This window comes from Dendropsophus ebraccatus, chromosome 13, assembly GCF_027789765.1.
Source record: "Dendropsophus ebraccatus isolate aDenEbr1 chromosome 13, aDenEbr1.pat, whole genome shotgun sequence".
Classification (NCBI taxonomy): Eukaryota; Metazoa; Chordata; class Amphibia; order Anura; family Hylidae; genus Dendropsophus; species Dendropsophus ebraccatus.
Genome location: NC_091466.1, coordinates 60,965,610 through 60,972,604, shown reverse-complemented (window position 1 = coordinate 60,972,604; position 6,995 = coordinate 60,965,610). Strand labels below are relative to the sequence as shown.

At 47.6% G+C, this 6,995-nt stretch overlaps 1 protein-coding gene across 1 annotated transcript in view; it reads left to right on the top strand.

Annotated features, from left to right (window-relative positions):
- The first annotated feature begins 343 nt into the window (after nt 1-343).
- Nucleotides 344-6,995, top strand: part of LOC138770243 (acyl-coenzyme A thioesterase 1-like) — a 40,907-nt gene continuing 34,255 nt past the window's right edge. Inside the window, exon 1 of the mRNA XM_069949155.1 lies at nt 344-407. The gene's annotated coding sequence lies outside the window, so the exon portion shown is untranslated. The remainder of the gene's footprint in view (nt 408-6,995) is intronic.

Here is a 6,995-nt window from a genome sequence, read left to right as displayed (position 1 = left end):
ATATTTTTTAAAGGTCATTTTGGACGTTTCATCCAAAAAAATTACAAACGCTCCTATAGACTTCTATGGGCCAATGTGTGCCACAATTGTGGTCCGTACTGGAGCTTGTCAGTAATTTTTGCGCATTACTGATCTGTAAATATACGGACAGTATGAAATGAATGGAACCTAAATTTGTCCGTAATTATGAATCCGCAATTACGGACAAAACTACAGCACATAAAACAGAAACATAGAAAGTTATATAGATTTGTAATTTACTCATTTTCCTGTCCACAGCAGGAGAGGTTTTCTATGGGGATTTGCAGCTGCAGGGTTCCTGACAAGGACAGAGGTGGCAGCAGAGAGCACTGTGTCAGACTGGAACAGAATACACCACTTCCTGCATGACATACAGCAGCTGATAAGTATGGGAAGACTTAAAATTGCAAATCTATATAACTTTCTGAAACCAGTTGATTTGAAAGAAAAGATTTTCGCTAAAGTACCCCTTTAAGACTAGCGCTGACCGAACCCGAAAGCTCACGGAATCAAAAGCCAAAAAGTGACATTTTCGGGAGGGTTTTTTCCATTTTTAATGCAACTTTTAAGTTGTTAATGGCCACAAATACTAATCATGCCTTTCCTGGTATGATCCTATTGAGGGAACATAGACAGATGTTCTCACTACAGGAATGGGCCATCATTTATTGTGTGGTGCTCATGTTGCGTTACCCCCGGTGTGGTGTCATATCGGAGGATTGGCCGGAACTTGGTAGGTAGTCAGGTGTGACTCCACGCCGGTGGTGGTTGGCCGGGATACAGCTGGACCTTGTAAGGTAGTTTTGTGACACCAGTGCCTGGTGGGCACACAGGTGTGATGGCACGACTGCTTTTATTTGACAAGACCGGTTGTACCCTTTTCCCCTGTGGTCAGTGTCCTGCCGGGTTGCTACCGGGTCCCTTGGGATAATATCACAGATGGCCAGAGTGGTATAGTGACCCTCCCGGATAGTAGGACCGGCCACCCACAGAAAGGGGAAGTGTCCCAAGGTTGCGGTGTGTGCTGTGTTGGTGGTTTGTGAGTAATCACAGTCTTTTGAGCACAGTAAAGTTTACTATTTGCAAATGTGCAGCAGGTAATACAGAGTCAAAAGTATGAGGTTTCTCAGGAAAAAGCACTTGAATACACACTTGACAAAAGTTCCCAATAAATACTTGACGATACAGCAACCTGATCAGTAGTAGAAGTGCAGTGTAGGATATAGTCATGTTTGTTGAGTTGTGCTGAGTAATACAAGAGGTAGAGTAATAGAGAGGCGGATGCCGTGTGAGAGTCTCAACCCATGTAGTACTCTGCTCTGCCGGGATGTTGGAGGATGAGGTAGAATACTTAGAAGAACACCTGTGCTTGTGTATTGACTTTGAATTAGTCTTCACACCACCTTATGCCCACTAGACTCGGCTGAACCTTCCTAGAGGGTAACACAGGCCCCAGACCTGGTTACCTGGGATGAGCGGAATGCTGAGGGTTCCCTGCTGACAGCCGAGCTGCGAGACAGAGTTTCTTACTGCAACTTTGCTCTACCTAGATCAGTTCCTAGCTCTTTGGCTTTTGTGGATACTGTCCAGCTCTGTGACACTCCTTGTCCTCGGCGTGGGTTGAGGTTATCTCTGGCTTGTCCTCTCCTAAGAGGAGTTTAACAGTGCATAGTGCTGTGTAGCGTTACTCGTGAGAAAGTTGTGAGAGGAGTGCTGTCTTGCGTCCTTCCCATACGGTGTTCTGACTAAGACTGAACTGCTCGTCCTGTCTCCCACATTGACTCACTTCCTCCCAGCATGTAAGGTGCGCTGTGAGTGGGTGAGAAGTACAACAGAAAAAATAAGAGAGGTGATAGGAAAGACGAAAACAAGACTCCTACTGGTCTACAGATTCAGGTGACACATAGAAAACAATAAGCCTTTACAATTCTTCAGCTGTGCGGCTACCAAATACACATACATAATACGGTGACATCTAGTGGTGAACTTTAGTACTACTTTCATCACCACAACAGTACAATAAGGACAGACTTTTGCGAAGGGTGTATACACTTGTAACACCCATGGTAGGACACCACAAATGGCAAAAGGCAGTCATATTTTCATAATGACGGACGCAAAAAATGTTCAGTAACATTGTTTGTGGACGTCATTTTGCACTATGATCTATGAGAGTGTTGGATATTCATGATGTGGGTCAGGCCTTATCTGGGCACTCTGCCTGCCCCTGCTATGTGGACCACTCTGGCTGCCCCCGCTATGTGGGCACTCTGCCTGCCTCTGGTATATAGGCACTCTGGCTGCCTCTGGTATATAGGCACTCTGGCTGCCTCTGGTATATAGACACTCTGGCTGCCCCCGGTATATAGACACTGTGGTTGTCCCCGGTATATAGACACTCTGGCATAGAGGCACTCTGGCTGCCCCCGGTATATATATATATATATATATATATATATATACACACTCTGGCTGCCCCTGGTATATATATATTTATATATATATAGACACTCTGGTGGTATATATATATACACTCTGGCTGCCCCTGGTATATATATATATACACACTCTGGCTGCCCCTGGTATATAGGCACTCTGGCTGCCCCCAGTATATAGGCACTCTGCCTGCCCCCAGTATATAGGCACTCTGGCTGCCCTGGTATATATATACACTCTGGCTGCCCCTGGTATATATATATATATATACACACACACTCTGGCTGCCCCTGGTATATAGACACTATGGCTGCCCCTGGTATATAGACACTCTGGCTGCCCCTGGTATATATATATATACACACACTGTGGCTGCCCCTGGTATATATATACACTCTGGCTGCCCCCGGTATATAGGCACTCTGGCTGCCCCTGGTATATAGACACTATGGCTACCCCTGGTATATATACACTATGGCTGCCCCTCCTGGTATATAGACACTATGGCTGCTCCCGGTATATAGGCACTCTGGCTGCCCCTGGTATATATATACACTCTGGCTGCCCCTGGTATATATATATATATATATATATATATATCTATATATATACACACACACACACTCTGGCTGCCCCTGGTATATAGACACTATGGCTGCCCCTGGTATATAGACACTCTGGCTGCCCCTGGTATATATATATATACACACACTCTGGCTGCCCCTGGTATATATATACACTCTGGCTGCCCCTGGTATATAGACACTATGGCTACCCCTGGTATATATACACTATGGCTGCCCCTCCTGGTATATAGACACTCTGGCTGCTCCCGGTATATAGGCACTCTGGCTGCCCCTGGTATATATATATACACTCTGGCTGCCCCCGGTATATATACACTCTGGCTGCCCCCGGTGTGTGTATATATATATAAATATATACACACACACTCTGGCTGCCCCTGGTATATATACACTCTGGCTGCCCCTGGTATATAGACACTCTGGCTGCCCCTGGTATATAGACACTCTGGCTGCCCCTGGTATATATATATATATACAATCTGGCTGCCCCTGGTATATATATACAATCTGGCTGCCCCTGGTATATATATACACACTCTGGCTGCCCCTGGTATATATATACACACACTCTGGCTGCCCCTGGTATATATATACACTCTGGCTGCCCCTGGTATATATATACACTCTGGCTGCCCATGGTATATAGGCACTCTGGCTGCCCCCGGTATATATATATATGTATACACTCTGGCTGCCCCCGGTATATATATAGACACTCTGGCTGCCCCCGGTATATATATAGACAGACACTCTGGCTGCCCCTGGTATATATATATATATATACTCTGGCTGCCCCCGGTATATATATATATATATATATATATATATACACTCTGGCTGCCCCTGGTATATATATACACTCTGGCTGCCCCCGGTATATATATACACTCTGGCTGCCCCTGGTATATATACACACTCTGGCAGCCCCTGGTATATACACTCTGGCTGCCCCCGGTATATATATACACTATGGCTGCCCCTGGTATATAGACACTCTGGCTGCCCCTGGTATATATATACACTATGGCTGCCCCTGGTATATATATACACACTATGGCTGCCCCTGGTATATATATATACACTCTGGCCGCCCCTGGTATATATACACACTCTGGCTGCCCCTGTTATATATATACACTCTGGCTGCCCCTGGTATATATATATATATATATACACACACTCTGGCTGCCCCTGGTATATATATACACTCTGGCTGCCCCTGGTATATATATACACTCTGACTGCCCCCGGTATGTATGTATATATATATATATATATATATATATACACTCTGGCTGCCCCTGGTGTATATATATATACTCTGGCTGCCCCTGGTATATATATACACTCTGGCTGCCCCCGGTATATATATACACTCTGGCTGCCCCTAGTATATATACAGTGGCGGTCTTTGGCACCAAGCACACCAAGCGATCGCTTAGGGCCCCCAACATCCAGGGGGGCCCCCACGCCCCGCTCTTGTGCTCAAGACCGCTGGACATGGCCGCTGCCCCGCTCGCTGCTGCCATCTGAACTGTAACTATAAGCACTCGTAATGAGCGGTCATGGTTACATGCAGCAGCACTGACAGGGCGGGAGACATTGGCCCCCTTCCTGTCAGTCACTCTTGTGGCCGCAGGAAGGGTTTTCCCTGCGGTCACAAGTGGCAGCTTTGTCCTTGTGGTGTCGGTGCTGCAGTGACATCACTGGAGCATCGGCGCCAGGACAAGAGGAGTGCGGCCTCTTGTGATCGCAGGGAAAACCCTTCCTGCGGCCACAAGAGTGAAGAGAAGAGGAGACGCCCGGACCCAGGTGAGTATAAGTGTTTGTTTTATTGTGTCATATACTATAGGGGAGGGGGAGAACACAGGGGCCTGTGTAACTGGGGGAGCGCACATCGGGGGTCTATATAAATGGGGGAAGCACACAGGGGGGCTGTATAACAGGGGGAGCACACAGGGGGGCTATAGACTACTGGGGCTTCACAGAGGGGTCTATATACTACTGGGGGCAGCACACAGGGGGTCTATATACTACTTGGGGCAGCAGAATGAGGTCTATATACAAATTGGAGAGCACACAGGAGGTCTAAATCCAAGTGGGGGAGCACACAGGGGGGCTATATACTACTGGGGGAGCACACAGGGGTCTATGTACTACTGGTGGGGCACACAGGGGGTCTATATACTACTGGGGGAACATACAGGGGGTCTATATACTACTTGTGAGGCACACAGGTGGTCTATATGTAACTGGGGGAGCACACAGGGGTCTGTATACTACTGGGGCAACACACAAGGGGTCTATATAATACTGGTGGGGCACACAGGGGGTCTATATACTACTGGGGGAACCACACAGGGGGTTTATATACTACTGGAGGAGCACACAGGGGTCTATATCCAAGTGGGGGAGCACACAGGAGGTCTATATCCAAGTGGGGGAGCACACAGGGGGGCTAAATACCCCTGAGGGAGCACACAGGGGGCCGATATACTAGTGGGGGAGCACACAGGGGGTATATACAACTGGGGGCAGCACACAGGGGGGTCTATATACAACTGGGGCAGCACACAGGAGGTCTATATACTTCTGGGGGAGCACACGGGGGCCTATATATAACTGGGGGAACACACAGGGGTCTATATACTATTGGGGGCAGGACACAAGGGGTATATACTATTGGGGGCAGCACACAAGGAGTATATATTACTGGCGGTAGCGCACAAGGGGTATATACTACTGGGAGCAACACACAGTGGTCTATTGTTTTGGAACGCGTGTCGAGGGGGGGGGCCCCAGACATAACTTCGCTTGGGGCCCCAGAAATGCCAAGACCGCCCCTGTATATATACACACTCTGGCAGCCCCTGGTATATACACTCTGGCTGCCCCCGGTATATATATACACTATGGCTGCCCCCGGTATATATATACACTCTGGCTGCCCCTGGTATATAGACACTCTGGCTGCCCCTGGTATATATATATACACTCTGGCCGCCCCTGGTATATATACACACTCTGGCTGCCCCTGGTATATATACACACTCTGGCTGCCCCCGGTATATATATATACACTCTGGCTGCCCCTGGTATATATATATATATACACTCTGGCTGCCCCCGGTATATATATATATATATATATATATATATATATATATATATATATACACTCTGGCTGCCCCTGGTATATACTCTGGCTGCCCCTGGTATATATATACACTCTGGCTGCCCCTGGTATGTATGTATGTATATATATATATATATATATATATATATATATATATATCAGGGCTCCAGACTAAAAAATTTACCTGGGAGCCATTGGCTCCTAACCTGAAAAATTTAGGCGCCAAATAGAATATTTGGTCGCCAACATTTTAAACCATGTAAAATTAATGTTATGTTAAATGGGACTTACTGTGTGCAGAGGCCACAGCATCCTCCTCCTTTAGATTCTCTCTTTTCTTAGTTTGAAAATGTTCAACATGGAAACTTGCAACTTGACAACCATATCCAGTCTGACTCAGTACTTCAGCTTCACTTGGCTAGCCTTTTAATGAGGCTTACTCTTCTGAACTTGAACTTAAAGGGAACCTGTCGACCCCCGTGCCGGGGTGACAGGCTCCCAACCCCCCTATACTCACCTCATTGCGCCGGGTCCCGCTTCTGAAGATGGTCGGGTCACGGAGATCTCAGCCGCTGCAGCCCGGCGTGCGCTGAGAGATGAGTCCAACGCTCATAGAGAATGACGGGAGAGTCCAGCGCTCCGTCATTCTCTATGAGCATTGGACTCATCTCTCAGTGTGTGCACCGGGCTGCAGCGGCTGAGATCTCCGGGACCCGACCATCTTCAGAAGCGGGACCCGGCGCAATGAGGTGAGTATAGGGGGCTCTAACGGGGGGTTGGGAGCCTCTCACCCCGGCACCGGGGGTGACAGGTTC